This window comes from Muntiacus reevesi, chromosome 3 (genome assembly GCF_963930625.1).
Source record: "Muntiacus reevesi chromosome 3, mMunRee1.1, whole genome shotgun sequence".
Lineage (NCBI taxonomy): Eukaryota > Metazoa > Chordata > Mammalia > Artiodactyla > Cervidae > Muntiacus > Muntiacus reevesi.
Window position 1 is genome coordinate 58,120,675 of NC_089251.1, and position 21,208 is coordinate 58,141,882.

Below are 21,208 nucleotides of genomic sequence, written 5' to 3' on the forward strand. Positions count from 1 at the left end.
GGGTTTTAAAAAGTAATTACAGTTTTTTCTATTAAATGGTAGTTTTGATGATATAGAATTCTGTAATTTTTCTGTTGACCACTCATGATACAATGGTATTAAGTGAGTAATGGTTCCATAATCACAATAGTGAAAGACGTTTATCAGTTTTCATTATTAATAGCCAGACCAAAAATAAAAGATAATTACAATGGCAAGGCATAATGGGAACATGATTAACCTAACAATATAAAATAATTACATACAATTTGGGGGGTCAAGCAGAGTGATGTGGTAAGTAGAAGTGCACACATCCACAGTCTGTCTCTGTCTTATGGTTGGTGCATTTAATCCATTTACATTTACAATAATTATCAATATGTATGATTTTATTATCATTTTCTTAATTGTTTTGCATTTATTTTCTGTAGGTAAGTCTTTTCCCTCTCTTGTTTCCTGCCTAGAGAAGTTCCTTTAGCATTTGTTGTAAAGCTGGTTTGGTGGTGCTGAATTCACTTATCTTTTGCTTGCCTGAAAGGTTTTTGATTTCTCCATCAAATCTGAAGAAGAGTCTTGCTGGGTAGAGTATTCTTGGTGGTAGGTTCTTTCCTTTCATCACTTTAAATATTTCATGCCATTCCCTTCTGGCTTGTAGAGTTTCTGCTGAGAAATCAGTCAATATATAGCCTGATGGGAGTCCCCTTGTATGTTATTTGTTGTTTTTTCCTTGTTGCTTTTAATATTTTACCTCTGACTGTAGTCTTTGTTAGTTTGATTACTGTGTGTCTTGGTGTGTTCCTCCTTGGGTTTATCCTGCCTGGGACTCTGTGCTTCCTGGACGTGGTTGGATGTCCTGTGATTTCTAGCCATAGTATGCTCATTGGTTTTGGAAGTGTTTTGTTCATGAATAACTGAAGCCTGAATTAAGTTGGATTCTTCCAACCAGCAGTTGGATTTCTTGTTGCTTGAGGCCCAGAGTGCAGGTGCCAGGGCTAGAGTGTGAGCATCTGCAAACTGGGACCCCTCAGTGTAGATTAACTCCACGTGTGTGTCTGTAGACCCTCCCCTTGTGGTTCCTGTTCTCCTGGTGTCCTCTCCCACCCATCCATCCACACCCACCCAGAGCATCCTCACTGCACGTTTCGGTGTGACGGATTGATTTGACACAGACCCCACATCATGGTGGAGCCTCTGGGGTTCAACCTGATCCGGGTCATCTGATCAGGCCTTTGTCTCCTGTCCCGAGTGCTGGGCAGACTTCAGAGAAGAATAGGTTCTGTGGGACTCTGCAGTCTCCTCCAGGCAAAGTCTGCGTGCCCTTCATCTTGGCAATAGTGTGCATGCTTGCCCAGTTGTGTCCGACGCTTTGCAACACTCATGGGCTCTAGCCCGCCTGGCTCCTCTGTCCATGGGATTCTCCAGGCAAGAATACTGAAATGGGTTGCTATTTGCTCCTCCAGGAGATCTTCCTCACCCAGGGATTGAGCCTGTGTCTCTGGCATTGTAGGTGGATTCTTTACCGCTGAGCCATCAGGGAAGACCTGTTCATCTTGGGAATCTGCAGATCCCTGACTTTTGTATCATCTAAGACAGTGTTCCTAACCTTTTAGGCACTGGGGATGGGTTTCTTGGAAGACAGTTTTTCCACAGACTAGGGTTTGGGGAAATTGGTGTTTGGATGATTCAAGTATGTTACATTTATTGTATACTTTGCTTCTATTATTATTATATCAGCTGTACCTCAGATCATCAGGCATTAGATCCCAGAGGTTGGAAGTCCCTACTTCCTAAGAGATGCATTTAAAAAAGATTTTAAAAAACCATATGTGGCATTCATTTGCTTCTATTGGAGCATTGATAGCCCAGGTTATCTAATCTGCCCTCCTGCTAGAGACTCCAAGTTGATTATCTATTTATTTTAAAAAATTTTGTTTTACAAATGAGGCAATTTATTAATCCAGCGTCATTTGTTCTAATGCTTCTTGTTGGCAGCTGCCACCTGTCTAGCGATTCTGTCCAGATCTCTCTGTCCCTGAGGCATCAGTTTGCGGCCCCCATCTTGGTCCTTTTCCACCATTTTCAGCCCCTCCAGGGCTTGGAGGACCCGCTGGGCCACGCTCTTGGAGCCTCTGCTGAAGTGGCTGGGTATGACACCATTTCTCTGATGCCCCCCATAGATCTTGGTCATGCAACCCCAGTGCCACCCCGGAGGTAGGGGTGCCGTGCCATGGAAGCAGCTCGTGTGTAGAACCAGTTCTCATCGTAGGGAGCAAGTTCTTTATGCTTGGCCAGATTGACGGTGTCCACCCATTCAGGGAATTTCAGCTTCCTGGACTTATTGAGGGAGGCTGCCAGAGCTCTGACGAACTCCTGCTGGTTGACGTCTTTTACAGTAACTCCAGGCATCGTGCGGCCTCCGCGCTGCCAGCCAGGGGAAAGGGAAAAATTTTTTTATTAGTTGGAGGCTAATATCTTTACAATATTGTAGTGGTTTTTGCCATACATTGACGTGAATAAGCCATGGATTTACATGTGTTCCCCATCCCAATCCCCCCTCCCATCTCCCTCCCCATCTGATCTCTCTGGGTCTTCCCAGTGCACCAGCCCTGAGCACTTGTGTCATGCATCCAACCTGGGCTGGTGATCTGTTTCACCCTTGATAGTATACTTGTTTCAATGTTATTCTCTCAGAACATCCCACCCTCACCTTCTCCCACAGAGTCCCAAAGTCTGTTCTGTACATCTGTGTCTCTTTGTCTGTTTTGCATATAGGGTTATCATTACCATCTTTTTAAATTCCATATATATGCGTTAGTATACTGTATTGGTCTTTATCTTTCTGGCTTACTTCACTCTGTATAATGGGCTCCAGTTTCATCCATCTCATTAGAACTGATTCAAATGAATTCTTTTTAATGGCTGAGTAATATTCCATTGTGTATATGTACCATAGCTTCCTTATCCTTTCGTCTGCTGATAGGCATCTAGGTTGCTTCCATGTCCTGGCTATTATAAACATTGCTGCAATGAACACTGGGGTGCATGTGTCTCTTTCAGATCTAGTTTCCTTGGTGTGTATGTCCAGGAGTGGTATTGCTGGGTCATATGGCAGTTCTATTTCCAGTTTTTTAAGGAATCTCCACACTGTTCTCCATAGTGGCTGTACTAGTTTGCATTCCCACCAACAGTGTAAGAGGGTTCCCTTTTCTCCATACCCTTTCCAGCATTTATTGCTTGTAGACTTTTGGATAGCAGTCATCCTGACTGGCGTGTAATGGTACCTCATTGTGGTTTTGATTTGCATTTCTCTGATAATGAGTCATGTTGAGCATCTTTTCATGTGTTTGTTAGCCATCTGTATGTCTTTGGAGAAATGTCTGTTTAGTTCTTTGGCCCATTTTTTAATTGGGTCATTTATTTTTCTGGAATTGAGCTGCAAGAGTTGCTTGTATGTTTTTGAGATTAATCCTTTGTCTGTTGCTTCGTTTGCTATTATTTTCTCCCAATCTGAGGGCTGTCTTTTCACCTTACTTATAGTTTCCTTTGTTGTGCAAAAGCTTTTAAGTTTCATTAGGTCCCATTTGTTTATTTTTGCTTTTATTTCCAATATTCTGGGAGGTGGGTCATAGAGGATCCTGCTGTGATTTATGTTGGAGAGTGTTTTGCCTATGTTCTCCTCTAGGAGTTTTATAGTTTCTGGTCTTACATTTAGGTCTTTCATCCATTTTGAGTTTATTTTTGTGTATGATGTTAGAAAGTGCTCTAGTTTCATTCTTTTACAAGTAGTTGACCAGTTTCCCCAGCACCACTTGTTAAAGAGGTTGTCTTTATTCCATTGTATATCCTTGCCTCCTTTGTCGAAGATAAAGTGTCCATAGGTATGTGGACTTATCTCTGGGCTTTCTATTCTGTTCCATTGATCTATATTTCTGTCTTTGTGCCAGTACCATACTGTCTTGATGACTGTGGCTTTGTAGTAGAGCCTGAAGTCAGGCAGGTTGATTCCTCCAGTTCCATTCTTCTTTCTCAAGATTGCTTTGGCTATTCAAGGTTTTTTGTATTTCCATACAAATTGTGAAATTATTTGTTCTAGTTCTGTGAAAAATACCGTTGGTAGCTTGATAGGGATTGCATTGAATCTATAGATTGCTTTGGGTAGAATAGCCATTTTGACAATATTGATTCTTCCAATCCATGAACATGGTATATTTTGCCATCTGTTTGTGTCCTCTTTGATTTCTTTCATCAGTGTTTTATAGTTTTCTATGTATAGGTCTTTTGTTTCTTTAGGTAGATATACTCCTAAGTATTTTATTCTTTTTGTTGCAATGGTGAATGATATTGTTTCCTTAATTTCTCTTTCTGTTTTCTCATTGTTAGTATATAGGAATGCAAGGGATTTCTGTGTGTTAATTTTATATCCTGCAACATTACTGTATTCATTGATTAGCTCTAGTAATTTTCTGGTAGAGTCTTTAGGGTTTTCTATGTAGAGGACCATGTCGTCTGCAAACAGTGAGAGTTTCACTTCTTCTTTTCCTATCTGGATTCCTTTTATTTCTTTTTCTGCTCTGATTGCTGTGGACAACACTTCCAAAACTATGTTGAATAGTAGTGGTGAGAGTGGGCACCCTTGTCTTGTTCCTGACTTTAAGGGAAATGCTTTCAATTTTTCACCATTGAGGATAATGTTTGCTGTCGGTTTGTCATATATAGCTTTTATTATGTTGAGGTATGTTCTTTCTATGCCTGCTTTCTGGAGAGTTTTTATCACAAATGGATGTTGAATTTTGTCAAAAGCTTTTTCTGCATCTATTGAGATAATCATATGGTTTTTATCTTTCAATTTGTTAATGTGGTGTATTACATTGATTAATTTGTGGATATTAAAGAATCTTTGCATTCCTGGGATAAAGCCCACTTGGTCATGATGAATGATCTTTTCAATATGTTGTTGGATTCTGTTTGCTAGAATTATGTTAAGGATTTTTGTATCTATGTTCATCAGTGATATTGGCCTGTAGTTTTCTTTTTTTGTGGCTTCTTTGTCTGGTTTTGGCATTAGGGTGATGGTGGCCTCATAGAATGAGTTTGGAAATTTGCCTTCTTCTGCAATTTTCTGGAAGAGTTTGAGTAAGATAGGTGTTAGCTCTTCTCTAAATTTTTGGTAGAATTCAGCTGTGAAGCCATCTGGCCCTGGACTTTTGTTTGCTGGAAGATTTCTGATTACAGTTTTGATTTCCGTGCTTGTGATGGGTCTGTTAAGATCTTCTATTTCTTTTTGGTTCAGTTTTGGAAAGTTATACTTTTTTAAGAATTTGTCCAGTTCTTCCAAGTTGTCCATTTTATTGGTGTATAGCTGCTGGTAGTAGTCTCTTATGATCCTTTGTATTTCAGTGTTGTCTGTTGTGATTTGTCCATTTTCATTTCTAATTTTGTTGATTTGGTTCTTCTCCCTTTGTTTCTTGATGAGTCTGGCTAACAGTTTGTCAATTTTATTTACCTTTTCAAAAAACCAGCTTTTAGCTTTGTTAATTTTTGTTATGGTATCTTTAGTTTCTTTTGCATTTATTTCTGCCCTAATTTTTAAGATTTCTTTCCTTCTGCTAACCCTGGGATTCTTAATTTCTTCCTTCTCTAGTTGCTTTAGGTGTAGAGTTAGGTTATTTATTTGACTTTTCTCTTGTTTCTTGAGGTAAACCTGTATTGCTATGAACCTTCCCCCTAGCACTGCTTTTACAGTGTCCCATAGGTTTTGGGTTGTTGTGTTTTCATTTTCATTCGTTTCTACGCATATTTTTATTTCTTTTTTGATTTCTTCTATGATTTGTTGGTTTGGGGTTGTTGTGTTTTCATTTTCATTCTTTTCTATGCATATTTTTATTTCTTTTTTGATTTCTTCTATGATTTGTTGGTTATTCAGAAGCGTGTTATTTAGCCTCCATATGTTGGAATTTTTAATAGTTTTTTTTCCTGTAATTGAGATCTAATCTTACTGCATTGTGGTCAGAAAAGATGACTGGAATGATTTCAATTTTTTTGAATTTACCAAGGCTAGATTTATGGCCCAGGATGTGATATATTCTGGAGAAGGTTCCGTGTGCACTTGAGAAAAAGGTAAAATTGATTGTTTTGGGGTGAAATGTCCTATAGATATCAATTAGGTCTAGCTGGATCATTGTGTCATTTAAAGTTTGTGTTTCCTTGTTAATTTTCTGTTTAGTTGATCTGTCCATAGGTGTGAGTGAGGTATAAAAGTCTTCCACTATTATTGTGTTATTGTTAATTTCCCCCTTCATTCTTGTTAGCATTTGCCTTACATATTGCAGTGCTTGATGTGGACTACTTTTAGTCTTTATTGAATTTGTTACAGTGTTGCTTCTGTTTTATGATTTGGTTTTTTTGGTCAGGAGGCATGTGGGATCTTAGCTTCCTAACTAGGGATCAAATGAACACCCCTGCATTGGAAGGTGAGGTCTTGATAAATAATATTTATTTATTTTTGATTGCACTGGGTCTTCATTGCTGCATGGGTTTTTCTCTAGTTGCAGCAAGTAGGGGTACTCTCTAGTTGTGGTGCATGGGCTTCTCATTGTGGTGGCTTCTCTTGCTGTAGAGCATGGACTCCAGGTGTATTGGCTTCAGTAGTTGCAATGTGTGGGCTCCAGAGTTCCATCTCAGTAGTTGTGGTAGACCGGCCCAGCTGCTCCAAATCATGTGTGGTCTTTCAGGACCAGGGATCAAACCCATGTCCTATGCATTGGCAGGTGGATTCTCAACCACTGGACCACTAGGAATGTCTTCTGACCACTCACTTAAAATCCTATGGTTTTTGCCATTTTTGTGTGTCTGGGAAATCTCTTCTAAAAATAATGCTTTTTAATGCCTAAAATAAAATGCACAATATTACAGATGAAAACAATTATATCAAAACAGTTGTCAACACTTTAAAATATGAATTAGAGATATAGTAACAAGTGTGCTTCTGAATGATACAAATAACAAGATTTGCTGACAGGTATGTGCTTAGTCGCTCAGTCGTGTCCAACTCTTTGTGACCCCATGGACTGTAGCCTGCCAGGCTCTTCTGTCCATGGGGATTCTCCAGGCAAGAATACTGGAGTGGGTTGCCATGTCCTCCTTCAGGGGATCTTCACAACCTGAAGTGGGTTGCCATGCCCTTCTCCAGTGAATCTTCCCAACCCAGGGATCAAACCCAGGTGACAGGTATACTAGGTGACAAACTCCCAGGTAAGAACCAATACTATTGCAATTTGTTGTCTACCATTATAATGAACAAAAGGCTAAATTTGAGTTGAAGGTTAGTAAAAACAAATAATGGGCTTCCCTGGTGGCTCAGCGGTAAAGAAACTGCCTGCAATGCAGGAGATGCAGGTTCGATCCCTGGGTCAGGAATATTCTCTGGAGGAGGAAATGACAACCCACTCCAGTATTCTTGCTGGAAAATCCTGTTGACAGAGGAACTGGGCAGGCTACAGTCCATGGGGTCGCAAAGAGTCAGACACAACTTAGCAACTGAGCACACACACACAAAAGCAAATAATGCAGTACTTTCCCTGACCTAGGGATAGAACCCTTGTCTCAGGCATCTCCTGCACTGGCAGGCAGGTTCTTTACCATGAGCATCACCTGGGAAGTCTCATCAATATTATATGTAATAGTATGTGTATGTCAATCTCCAACTCCTAATTTACCTGTCCACCCCCTTCCCCTTTGGTAATCATAGTTTGTTCTCTATGTCTGTGAGTCTGTTCTGTTAATAAGCTCAGGTTTTGTCATATTTTAGATTCCACGTATAAGTGATATGGTGTTTGTCTTTCTCTGACTTGCTTCACTTAGTAGGAACATCTCTAGGTCCATCCATGTTGATGCAAATGGCATATTTCCTTCCTTTTTATGGCTGAGTAATATTTCACTTATATATATACTATATCTTCTTTATCCATTCATCTGTATATGGACATATATATTGCTTCCATGTCCTGGCTGTTGTAAATAGAAGAACATTGAGGTTCATATATCTTTTCAAATTAGAGTTTCCTCTGATATAGGCCCAGGAGTGGGGTTGCTGCATCATGTGGCAACTCTACTTTTAGTTTCTTAAGGACCTCTGTACTGTTTTCTATAGTGGCTGCACTAATTTACATTCCCACCAATAGTGCAGGAGGGTTCCCTTATCTCCATGCTTTCTCCAGCATTTGTTGTTCATAGATTTTTTAATGGTGGCCATTCTGACTGGAGTAAGGTGATACCTCATTGTAGTTTCAACTTGTGTTTCTCTAATTATTAGCAATATTGAGCATATTTTCATGTGGTTGGCCATTCATTTGTTTTCTTTGGAGAAAAGTCCCTTTAGATCTGCTCACTTTTTGATTGGGTTGTTTATTTATTTTCTGCAATTGAGCTGTTTATATATTTTGGAAATTAATACCTTGTTGGTTGCATTATTTGCACATGATGATTTTGCAAATATTTTCTCACATTTTGTAGTTGTCTTTTCATTTGTTTAAAGTTTCCTTTGCTGTGCAAAACCTTTTGTCTTTAATCAGGTCCCATTTGGTTTTCATTTTTATTTTCATTACTCTAGGAAATGGATCCAAAAAGATATTGATTTTTGTCTTCTATAAGCTATCCAGTCTTACATTTAGGTTTTTAATCCATTCTGAGTTTATTTTTGTGTATGGTGTCAGGAAGTGTTCTAATTTCATGCTTCTGCATGTCCAGTTTTCCCAGTGCCACTTATTGAAGAGACGTTTTCTCCATTGTATATTCTTGCCTCCTTTGTCAATCGTAGATTGACTGTAGCTGTGTGAGTTTATTTCTGGGTTTTCTGTCCTATTCCATTGATCTATATTTCTGGTTCTGTGACAGTACCATAATGTTTTGATTACTTTGTAGCTATGTAGTATAGTCTGATCTCTGGGTCAGAAGATCCCCTAGAGAAGGGGATGGCTACCCACTCCAGTATCCTTGCCTGGAGAATTCCATGGACAGAGGAGCCTGGTGGGTTACAGTCCATGGGGTCACAACTGTGTGACTAATACACACACAGAGTATAGTCTGAAATCAGGGAGCCTGATTCCTCCAGCGCTGTTTTTCTTTCTCAAAATTGCTTTGGCTATTCAAAGTCTTTTGTGTTTCCATACAAATTAAAATTTTTTGTTCTAGTTCTGTAAAAAAATAAAAGCCATTGTTTATTTGATAGAGATTGTACTGAATCTGTGTATTGCCTTGGGTAGTATTGTCATTCTGACAGTATTGACAGTACCGATTCTTCCAATCCAAAAACACAGTATATCTTTCCATCTGTTTGTGTCTTCTCTGAGTTCTTTCATCAGCATCTTACAGGTTTCAGCGTATAGATCTTTTGCCTCCTTGGGTAAGTTTATTCCTAGGTAGTTTATTCTTTTTGATGGAATGGTAAATGGGATTATCTCTTTAATTTCTCTTTCTGATCTTTTGTCATTAGTGTGTAGAAATGCACCAGATTTTTGTCTATTAACTTTGTATCCTGCAACTTTGTTGAATTCATTCCTGAGCTCTAGTTGGCATCTGTAGGATTTCTTTGTATAGTATCATGTCATTTTCAAACAGTGGCAGTTTTACTTCTTTTCCAATTTGGATTCCTTTTATTTCTTCTTCTTTGATTTCTGTAGCTAGCACTTCCTAAACTATGCTGAATAAATGTGATGAGAGTGGACATCCTTGTCTTGCTCTTGATCTTAGAGAAAATGCTTTTAGCTTTTCATTGTTTAGAGTATGATTTTAGCTGTGGGTTTGTTACACATGGTCTGTATTACATCGAGGTAGGTTCCCTCTATACCTGCTTTCTGGAGAGATGATTTCATAAATGGATGTTGACTTTTTTATATCAAAAGTATTGAGATGATCATATGGTTTTTATTGAATTTGTTGATGTGGTGTTTCACACTAATTTGTGGATATTGAAAAATTCTTGCATTCCTTGGATAAATCCTACTTGATCATGGTGTATGATCTTTTTAATGTAATGTTGGATTTGATTTGCTAGTATTTTCTTGAGTATTTTTATATCTATGCTCATCAGTGATGCTGGCCTATAATTTTCTTTTTTTGAGTGTTACCTTTGTCTGATTTTGATACCAGGGTGATGATGGCCTCATAGAATGAGTTTGGAAGTGTTCCTTCTTCAGCATGTTTTGGGAATAGTTTCAGAAGGATAGGTGTTGACTCTTATATTTTTAAAGCTAAGACTCTTGAGTATATGACATATCAGAGAGGATGACCAGGTCATCCAGGGGACCCCTGCTGGGGATGTCACACCCAGAGTGACCTGGTCACTCATTTACAAACAACTGAAGGATGTCTGGAGAAGGAGTCTTATTCTTGGAGAGCCTGAGGGCACAATCAGAACCCGTGCCTAGATGCTCGTGAAGCTGAGGTTAGCTCAAAATTAAAAAAAATTGGAACAGGCTGCTTCACAGAGTGAAAGTGCTCCCCAAAGAGTGAGTGAACCTTTGTCAAGATCGTTTATTGAAAACTCTGCACTTGCAAATGAAGATCTCTTACAGTTTGAGGTCACGGGATGGACACCCATTGGAGTTCTTCATGGGCAACACACTGTCCTCCACCCCTACAGAGCCTTTGTGAAGTGGCCTGGCACCTGATCCCTCTGAAACTGATGAAATGTTTCTCTGGGATAAAACTGCAGCAGTGTTCATACAAAAGGAGCACAGGCAAGACTAGATACTGGGGGAAATGTTAGGGCCAAAGGAATTCACCTCATTCAGGCTGCGGAGCAGTGAGTTAAGACTGAAGAGTTTTGCTTATGGCAGGCCAGTGCTTTTCTAATATTTTCTAATGTTTCTAACTTTTGGGTATTTTTCACAGGATCTTATGGAAAAACTCAAATGAACCTTTGGGCCAACTCAATAGTTTGGTGATTTACCTGTTTCTCAAATCAGGCTGAAGCATTTGGGGGGGAAACAGGTGCATAAACCCAGGGAACAGAGATGTATAAAGAGCTGTCTTTCCATGGAATTTACCTTTCTTTTTCTCATTAAACAAGCACCTATCACACCTAATATAAGCTGGTCTGGGGAGAGAGCAGGGATACCACTGCGGATAAAGAACCTGTCTGCCAGTACAGGAGACACGGGTTCAATCCCTGATCCGGGAAGATCCCACATGCCATGGAACAGCTAGGCCCTTGCACCATAACTGTTGAGCCTGTGCTCCAGAGCCTGGGCTCCACAGCAAGAGAAGCCACTGCAGTGAGAAGCCCTTGCTCTCTACAACTAGGGAAAAGCCCATATAGCAACAAAGACCCAACACAGCCAAAAATAAATAAATAGCATTACTTAAAAATGAAACCAAGAAGCAGCCCATGTATGAGGCAGATGTTACACTGAATATATTTATACATAGCTAATATAATTATGTATATTTACTATATATTAAATAGTTAATATAATTATATATATATATATATATAAAGAAAAGACCCCAATGCTGATAAAGATTGAAGTCAGGAGGAGAGAAAAGGGGATGACAGAGGATGAGATGCTTAGATGGCATCACTGACTCAATGGACATGAGTTTGAGTAAGCTCCAGGAGATGGTAAAGGACAGGGAAGCCTGGCATGCTAAAACAAGTATATAAAATTATACATATTTAATATAATTACATATGTACTTATATATAATTATATTATCTATATTTAATATATAATAAAATAGTTATATGTTTTATATATATAATAGAAGAAGGAGATATAAGTATGCATGAAGTACTTGGGGGGTTTGGTGGAATTAGGTTATTTCAACACTGACATAGTACTTAAAAATCTTGACAGTGTATTACAACAAAATTTCAGGGAATAGTTTAAGTAGAATTTCAGCTTTGGTGCTGATGATGGAGCTTTAGCTTCTTCCTTGAGTCTTAGGGAGATTTATTTTTCCCCTTTTTTGATTTACAAGACTGGGGTAATAAATAAACTATGCAAACTCTTCATTTTAGGAGACTATTTTCCATGATATTAGTTACGGGTGTTAGAACTAGAATTAGGGAAAAATACAGGATTGATGCTAACTGTCTGATCGTAATGATGACCCTGTTCTACTGCTTGTCCTCCAATTCATGTTAGTGTTAATAGGTCTGCTATTAGAATTCAGAATAGACATGGGATAAGGGGTCAGATAAAGAATCCACCTGCAACGGAGAAAACAAAGGAGATGTGGGTTCAGTTCCTTGGTGGGGAAGATTCTCTGGAGGAGGGCATGGAAACCCACTCTAATATTCTTGCGTGGAGAATCCCATGGGCAGAGGAATCTGACAGGCCACAGCCCATGGGGTCACAAAGTCGGACGTGACTGAGCAACAAAGCACAAGGGGTCAGAATGTTATGCTTCATTGCTTAGATGTATGAAGCAATGATACTAGTACTGATCAGGATAGAAAAGATATCCACTAAAACCCTTCCTAGTTTTCTAGGGCTCGATAGAAGGACTGAATATGTGGATAAGAAATACCATTTGTGTTTAGTATGGGGCGGTGTATTGAGGGGGTTTGCTGGGGTATAGTTATCAGGGTCTCCTAATAAGTCAGGTGAAAATAGGGCTAATATTATTAATATCAGAACTGGTAACAAGGCACCTAAAATAGCTTTAATTGTTTAATATGGGTGAAATGGTTTCTTGTGTGTATCAGACGAAATTCCTTTTGGATTACTGGATCCTGTTTCATGGAGGGGTAGTGAAATGGATGATGCTAGTGCTGCAATAACAAATGGAAGAATAAAGTGAAAGGCAAAGGAAGAATTGTGCGAGAGTTGCTTTATCTACTGAAAACTCACCTCAGATTTCCTCAACAAGATCTGTGCCAATACATGGGACTACTGAAAGGAGATTAGCAATTACTATTGCTCCTCAGAATGATATTTGTACTCAAGGTGGTAATAGCCTATAAATGCTGTGGCTGTGACTGTGACTAGTATTAATAGAATAGCCCCCAATGTTTCATGCTTCTGAGAAGACATAGTGTAGGCCACATCTTACCTTGATGAACAGGCAGATAAAGAAAATGGGAGCCCTGTTTGCATGTATATATCGGATAATTCATCTGTAATTTACGTTTTGGCAAATGTGTATGATTGATGAGGTGATTATTTTATCTGATGTGTAGCATATTACTAGGTACAAGCCTGTTAAGATTTATAAAATTAAACAGATATCTAGCAGAGATTCAAAATTCCATCATGATGAGATGTTTGATGGGGCTGGGAGGTCAATAAATGCATTATTAATAATTTTTAGTAGTGGGTGTGATTTTCTTTTTTTTATGGTATTTTATTTCCAGTTTGTTTTCAAACTGTTCAAGACATTACTATCATTTTATACAACTGATTATAGTTAGATCAATTCACATATTTACTGATTTATTTGGTCAGCTCTTTTCTGTTTCTTCAGTCTTATTTGTTCCTTCTGAGTTGAAATTCCTTTCTGGGGTTTATCCTTTAGTAATTTTTCTAGTTAGATTTAGTTAGTGGCAAATTCTTTCTTCTTTATATTGTCTAAATATGCTCTCTCTATTGAATTATTGTTTACCTGAGCTTAGAATTTGTGTCAACAATCATTTTCCTTCATTATTTTGCTATTATTACGCCATTGCCTTCTGCAAGTGTTAGTTGCCCAGTCATGTCCGACTCTTTGTGACCCCGTGGACTGTAGCCCACCAGGCTCTTCTGACCATAGGATCCTCCAGGCAAGAATACTGGAGTGGGTAGACATTCCCTTCTGCAGGGGATCTTCCTGACTCAGGGACTGAACCTGAATCTCCTGCATTGGGAAGCCGACTCTTTACCAAGTGAGCAACCAGGGAAGCCCTTATCTTCTGGCAGGTGTGATCTTTGAATATTGGTCATTAGTGTTCTTGCAGTTGAATAACAATGATGATTTTTCATGTCATTGGTCATAGTTAGATTAGTAAGAATAATGATAATGTACATTGTATTTATTTTAGGTACTATTTTTGTGATTGGTTTTGTGGGTTTCTCTTCAAAACCTTTACCTGTTTATGGTGGGCTTGGTTTGGTTGTATGTGGTAGTGTTGGTTGTAGTACTGTATTAAATTTTGGTGGGTCATTTTTACATTTAATAGCATTTTAATTTATTTAGCAGGGATGTTAGTGGTAAGGTTTGGGTCTCCAATAAGACTGTACTGGGGGCATTTCTTTCTGGTTTAATTATGGAATTTTCAATAGTTTTCTTGCCTTAAAGGATGAGGAGGTGGAGATTGTGTATAAATTTAATGATTTAGAGAACTGAGTAATTTATAATATAGGGGATTCTTGATTTTTTAGTGAAGAAGCTATAAGAATGATTAGTGGTTGTCACCGGTTGTCATTGTTAATTGGTGTTGTGGTTATTATGGAAATTACTCATGGAAATAAAATAGAATTGTGCTAAGGAGAAGGGTTATGAAGAATGAAAGGAAATATAATTTAATTAAAGCCTTTCTGATCCAATACTAACATGAAGATTTTTATTAGACTAAGGGAGGTGGTTTTTGGTAAAATATTTTCTAATCAGATTAAATCTAGAAAGGCGAATGCTGATTTTTGATTGTTGATAGATTTAGATAGAATGCAAGCCAGTGAATAATGGTGGGAAAATATCCTAAGAGATTGAAGAACTCGAATGTATTTGATGGATAACTGATTTTAGGTTTGGTGTAATGCTATTAATTTCAAGTGCTGGAGTGAAACCTAGAATGGTTACAGCAATGGCAGTTAATTGTAGGTAGTAAGGTATAGTTATTTGGGGAATTGTTGGAGGAATGTTGTTGGAAATAAAACCAGTGAAAACACTTCAGTAAGCATCTAATAGAATTAGTTAGGAGGGGCTTGTTTTCATTAATGATAGCTGAGGTAGAGAATCGAGGTTGCCCTAGAGTTTCAAAGAAGATAATGCGGGTATTGTAGACAGCCGTGAGGGAGGTAGTGATTAGAGATATTAAAAGAGGTCAGGCATTAATATAAAACATGCTGGGGGGTTTGATGATTAGGTCTTTGCAATAAAATCCACTGAGGAAAGGTACTCCTGTTGGTGCTAGGCTGCCAATAATGAGGGCTGTTGTGGTAAAAGTTGCTCAGTCATGTCCGACTCTTTGAAATCCCATGGACTGTAGCCCACCAGGCTCCTCTTTCCTCTATCCATGGGATTTCCTAGGCAAGAATACTGGAGTGGGTTATGATGCCCTCCTCCAGGGGATCTTCCCCACCCAGGGATTGAACCCAGATCTCCTGCATCATGATAAATGGTATTGTCTTAAATAGACATCCTATTTTTCTGATGTCTTATTCATTATTCAGGCTGTGGATGATAGATTCAGAGCTTATGAATAATATAACTTTAAGAAAAGTGTGAGTACAAATGTGAAGAAATGCTAGGTAAAGTTAGTTAATGCCAATTGTTACTATTATAAGGCCTGAATGACTAGAGGTAGAGAAGGCAATAGATTTTTGGACATCATTTTGGGTAAGAGTACATATTGCTGTAAATAGTGTGATAATGGCTCCTAAACATAATATAATTGTTTGAGTAAAGTTGTTATTTTCTGTCAAAGGATAAAAATGAATGAGTAAAAAAGATGACCTGCTACCACTAGGGTGCTGCAGTGGGGTAGGTCTGAGACTGAGGTAGTGCCTTTTACTGCTGAAGGTAATGGGTGGAGGCCGAATTGAGTGGATTTTCCAGTTGCGGCTAGCAGAGGTAAACTGGAGTTATTTAAGTCAAGCACAAAAATTTATAAATCCCATGAATTTATGCTGAATAGGCTTCATGCTATTGCTCTGATAAATTCAATATCTCCAATACAGTTATATAAGATTGCTTGTAGGGCTGCTGTGTTTGCATCTGCTTGTCTTTTTCATCATCCGATAAGTAGGAAAGATAAAATTCCTATTCCTTCTCATCCCATGAAAAGCTGGAAGAGGTTATTAGCAGTAACAAGAATTAATATTGTAATAAGGAGAAGATACTTAAAGAATTGATTGATACTGGAGTCTGAGTGCCTATATCATATTAAGAATTCTATGATTGATCATGTGACAAATAGTGCTACTGGTATGAATATTACTGAGAAATAATCTATTTTGAAGCTGAGTGATAATATAAGAGTTTGGATAGTAATTCAGCATCAGTTTGAAATAATTATCTCTTGGCCTGTATGAATAAATATTATTGTTCAGATTATGCTAATAATTAAGGTATATGAAATAGTGGTTTTTACATTTGATTGGTATATGTTAGTTTTATAAATGTTGCTACTTGTTATTATGATTGGTATAATTAATGTAAATAGAGTGGCTAGTGTGAAAGAGGAGAATAAGTTTATCACTTTTATTTGGAGTTGCACCAATTTTTTGGTTCCTAAGACCAATGGATAACTACTATCCTTTAAAAGTCTGAAAAAGCCGTGTTATTAGACATGGAGGCATGAGTTAGCAGTTCTTGCAGACTTTTTCTGTAAATACAAAGGGGATAATCTTGTGTTATTAGATTCACAATCTAGCATTTTTTAAAAACTATGTTTACAGTATAGGGACCTAAAACAATTTTGGGATCTAATGATAGGAGTAGGAAGGGTAAGATGTGGCGTGATATGAGGTCATTTTCTCATGTAAAGGATGTTGAGATATTGTTGGTATGGTGTGTATATTTCACTTGCTGTGTTATGACTAATATGTACAGGGAGTATAAGGCAGTAATTACTATATTGACTCATATTAGAATAATTGTAATGTTTGATCACGAGAAAGATACTACTATAATTAATTCTCCAATTAAATTAATGGTAGAGGGGTAGGTTTACCAGGTTTGGTAATAATCACCAGATTGCTATTAATGAGAGAAATATTTCTAGGTCTTGGGCTAGAATTATTGTTTGGCTGTAAATTTGTTAATAATTTGAATTTGCCAAACAGAATATAGTATAGATGATGCAAGGCCATGGGCAGTTATTAGAGTGGTAACCCCTATATAAGGGCTTCCCTGTGGCCCTGATGGTAAAGAATCTGCCTGCAATGCAAGAGATCTGGATTTGATTCCTGAATAGGCAATAGCATGATGCCTATTCAGCATAAATTCGTGGGATTTATATTTATATATAAGATCTGGGTTTGATCCGGGAAGATCCTCTGGAGAAGGAAATGACAACCCACTCCAGTATTCTTGCCTGAAAAGTCCCATGGAGAGAGGAGCCTGGCAGGCTATAGTCCATGGGGTAGCAAAGAGTCAGACATGACTGTGATTAATGATTTCGTTTCCACCCCATATATAGCTTCAAGGTATTTAGATAAGGCTATCTACAATTACAAGTGCTATATGGTTGTCAGAAGAATATGCGATGGGTGATTTTAGGTCTGTTTGACATAAGCAAATTAAACTAGTTACTATTATACCTCAAGAAGATAATATAATAAAAGGATATCCTATGAAGTCTGTTAGTGAATTTAGTAGTATTATAATTCATAATATGCTGTAGCCTCCAAGTTTTAGTAGCACGACTGCAAGAACAGTGGAACCTGCGATGGGACTTCTACATGTGCTTAGGTAATCAAAGATGAAGACAGTGGAGTGGTATTTTTACCATTAAGTCTATGATGCATGCTAATCATACAAAAACATTTGATCCAGAGTTGGATATTGTTTGGGTTCAGTATTGAAGTATTAAGAAATTCAGGGACCCTGTGGTATTTTGGATAGGGACCAGTGTTACTATAAGGGGGAGGGATCCTACTAGTGTATAAAATAAGAAATAGAGGCCTGAATTAAGATGTCCTGTTTAATTATCTCATCGAGCAATAATAATAAGTGTTGGGACTAGTGTTGCTTCAAATAAGATGTAGAAGAGAATTCTGTATCAATAAATTTTGTGCATAGTTATGATTAGAAATAGTTGTAGGTATAACTAATATAGTGTTAACTATAATTAATATAATATATAATTTGGGAGGTTAATGATTCTTTTAATAGGTGATATTGGCTAGCTATTATTATCAGAGGCAATAATTACATTGTTAAAATTAGTAGTGGAGTGGATAAGGAGTCAGAGGAAAAAACTAATGAAATATTAAGAGTATTATCATTGAATTGCTTAAGAAGTAGACTTGTAAGACTAATTAATAAGCTGTGAGTATTAGTATTGATCAAGATTATACTATTGTTTGAAAATTAAGTTAGGGGTATTAATATAATTAATGTTCCTATGGGAATAATGATTTTTAGCATTGGAGTAAATTGAGATTTTTTTATATAGTCAGTATTTGATACTATTACTAGTAGGAATAACCCAAGTACTGTATTTAGGATTATTCAGTTCAGTTCAGTTCAGTCGCTCAGTCGTGTCTGACTCTTTGCGACCCCACGAATCGCAGCATGCCAAGCCTCCTTGTCCATCACAAACTCCCGGAGTTTACTCAAACTCATGTCCATCGAGTCGGTAATGCCATCCAGCTATCTCATCCTCTGTCCTCCCCTTCTCCTCCTGCCCCCAATCCCTCCCAGCATCAGGGTCTTTTCCAATGAGTCAACTCTTTGCATGAGGTGGTCAAAGTATTGGAGTTTCAGCTTCAGCATCAGTCCTTTCAATGAACACCCAGGATTGATCTCCTTCAGGATGGACTGGTTGGATCTCCGTGCAGTCCAAGAGACTCTCAAGAGTCTTCTCCAACACCATAGTTCAAAAGCATCAATTTTTTGGTGCTCAGCTTTCTTCACAGTCCAACTCTCACATCCATACATGACCACTGGAAACACCATAGCCTTGACCAGACGGACCTTTGTTGGTAAAGTAATGTCTCTGCTTTTTAATATGCTATCTAGGTTGGTCATAACTTTCCTTCCAAGGAGTAAGTATCTTTTAATTTCATGGCTGCAATCACCATCTGCAGTGATTTTGGAGCCCCCCAAAATAAAGTCTGACACTGTTTCCACTGTCTCCCCATCTATTTCCCATGAGGTGATGAGACCAGATGCCATGATCTTAGTTTTCTGAATGTTGAGATTTAAGCCAACTTTTTCACTCTCCTCTTTCACTTTCATCAAGAGGCTTTTTAGTTCATCTTCACTTTAACAATAAGGGTGGTGTCATCTGCATATCTGGAGTTATTGATATTTCTCCTGGAAATCTTGATTCCAGCTTGTGCTTCTTCCAGCCCAGCATTTCTCATGATGTACTCTGCATATAAGTTAAATAAGCAGGGTGACAATACACAGGCTTGATGTACTCCTTTTCCTATTTGGATCCAGTTTGTTGTTCCATGTCCAGTTCTAACTGTTGCTTTCTGACCTGCATACAGGTTTCTCGAGAGGCAGGTCAGGTGGTCTGGTATTCCCATCTCTTTCAGAATTTTCCACAGTTTATTATGATCCACACAGTCGAAGGCTTTGGCGTAGTCAATAAAGCAGTAGTATGTGTTTTTCTGGAACTCTCTTGCTTTTTTGATGATCCGGAGGTGTTGGCAATTTGATCTCTGATTCCTCTGCCTTTTCTAAAACGAGCTTGAACATCTGGAAGTTCATAGTTTACGTATTGCTGAAGCCTGGCTTGGAGAATTTTGAGCATTACTTTACTAGTGTGTGAGATGAGTGCAACTGTGCGGTAGTTTGAGCATTCTTTGGGATTGTCTTTCTTAGGGATTGGAATGAAAACTGACCTTTTCCAGTCCTGTGGCCACTGCTGAGTTTTCCAAATTTGCTGGCATATCGAGTGCAGCACTTTCACAGCATCATCTTTCAGGATTTGAAATAGCTCAACTGGAATTCCATCACATCCACTAGGATTATTAGGGTTCCTATAATGAAATAGGGATAATATCATGCCTTCTAAGCATAATAATGACATTAAACAAAATGGATATACTAATAGTCTTATAAGGTATATTGTACTACAATAATATTTATATATAGTAAAGACACTTGGTAATTATCAACTTAACCATAATCTAATGAGTCAAAATCATTTATTTTAAACCAAATACCATTTTTGGCTCATTCTAGTCCTTTTTGAGTTCATTTGTAGGCTAGGCTTATTGCTAAGAATAAAATTAGGAAAAGGACTATATTGAGTTTAGTGTTTAAATTATGTTCATGATGCTCAAGGGAGTGGTAAAAGGAGTGCAATTTCTAAACCAAAGAAAAGAGATGTAATGGTTACTAAAAAGAATTTTATAGAGGAAGGAAGATGAGCTGATCCTAGGGTCAAAGCTGAGGCAGCAGCTTCGAAGCCAAAGAGGTGATTCGATGTAAAATCGCATTTTAATTGACATAAAAATCAGACAATAAAAGAGGTAGATCCAAGAAGTACCTGAAGCCCATGAAATCCTGTGGCCACAAAGAAGGTTGAGCCATATAATCCATCTGAAATGGTAAATGATGTTTCATAATATTCTGAGGCTGGTAGGAGTGTGAAGTAGAGGCACAAGGCAATTGTAATAAAAGGGGCTTGGAGTGTATGTTTCTGGTTTCTTTCTATAAAGCTATGATGGGCTCAGGTGATAGATACCCTGGAGGCTAATAATACACAAGAATTTAAGAGTAGGACTTCTGAGGGATTAAGAAGGAAGATCCCTGTGGGTGGTTAGCATTCACCCAGCTTGGGTGTTGGGGCAGGACTTGAGAGTGGTAAAAAACCCAGTACTCAGTTGTGTCCAACTCCTTGTGACCCCATGGACTGTAGCCCTTCAGACTCCTCTGTCCATGGGACTTTTCAGCAAGAATACTGGAGTGGGTTGTCATTTCCCCCTCCAGGGGATTTTCCTGACCGAGGGATCGAACCTGTGTCTCCTGCTCTACAGGAAGATTCTCTACTGCTGAGTCATCGCTGCTCAGTGTCTTGACTCTGCAATCCCATGGCCTCCCCATCCCTCACCATCTCCCGAGGTTTGCCCAAGTTCATGTCCATTGTATCGGTGATGCCATCCAGCCACCTCATCCTCTGTCAGCCCCTTCTCCTCTTGCCCTCAATCTTTCCCAACATCAGAACTGGGCTGGCAGGGAGAAAGGAGTTGATTCTGTTTACTGTTCTAAGACATAACACCTGTGGGGTGTTGCAGTAGTGGGTTCTCTGCTTCACCAGGCTGTTAACTGCCCTTCCTAAAGTGGTAGAGCCCAGACTCCAGGGAGAGTCTGGTAAAACCTGGGGTTGGTAACTGGAAGCAGACAGCTG

General features: G+C 38.4%; 2 pseudogenes; both read right to left on the reverse strand.

Moving 5' to 3' along the window:
• Positions 1-1,905: 1,905 nt before the first annotated feature.
• Positions 1,906-2,415, reverse strand: LOC136162883 (small ribosomal subunit protein eS19 pseudogene; annotated as a pseudogene).
• Positions 2,416-11,989: 9,574 nt separating this feature from the next.
• Positions 11,990-13,645, reverse strand: LOC136162773 (cytochrome b-like; annotated as a pseudogene).
• Between the last annotated feature and the right edge of the window lie 7,563 nt (positions 13,646-21,208).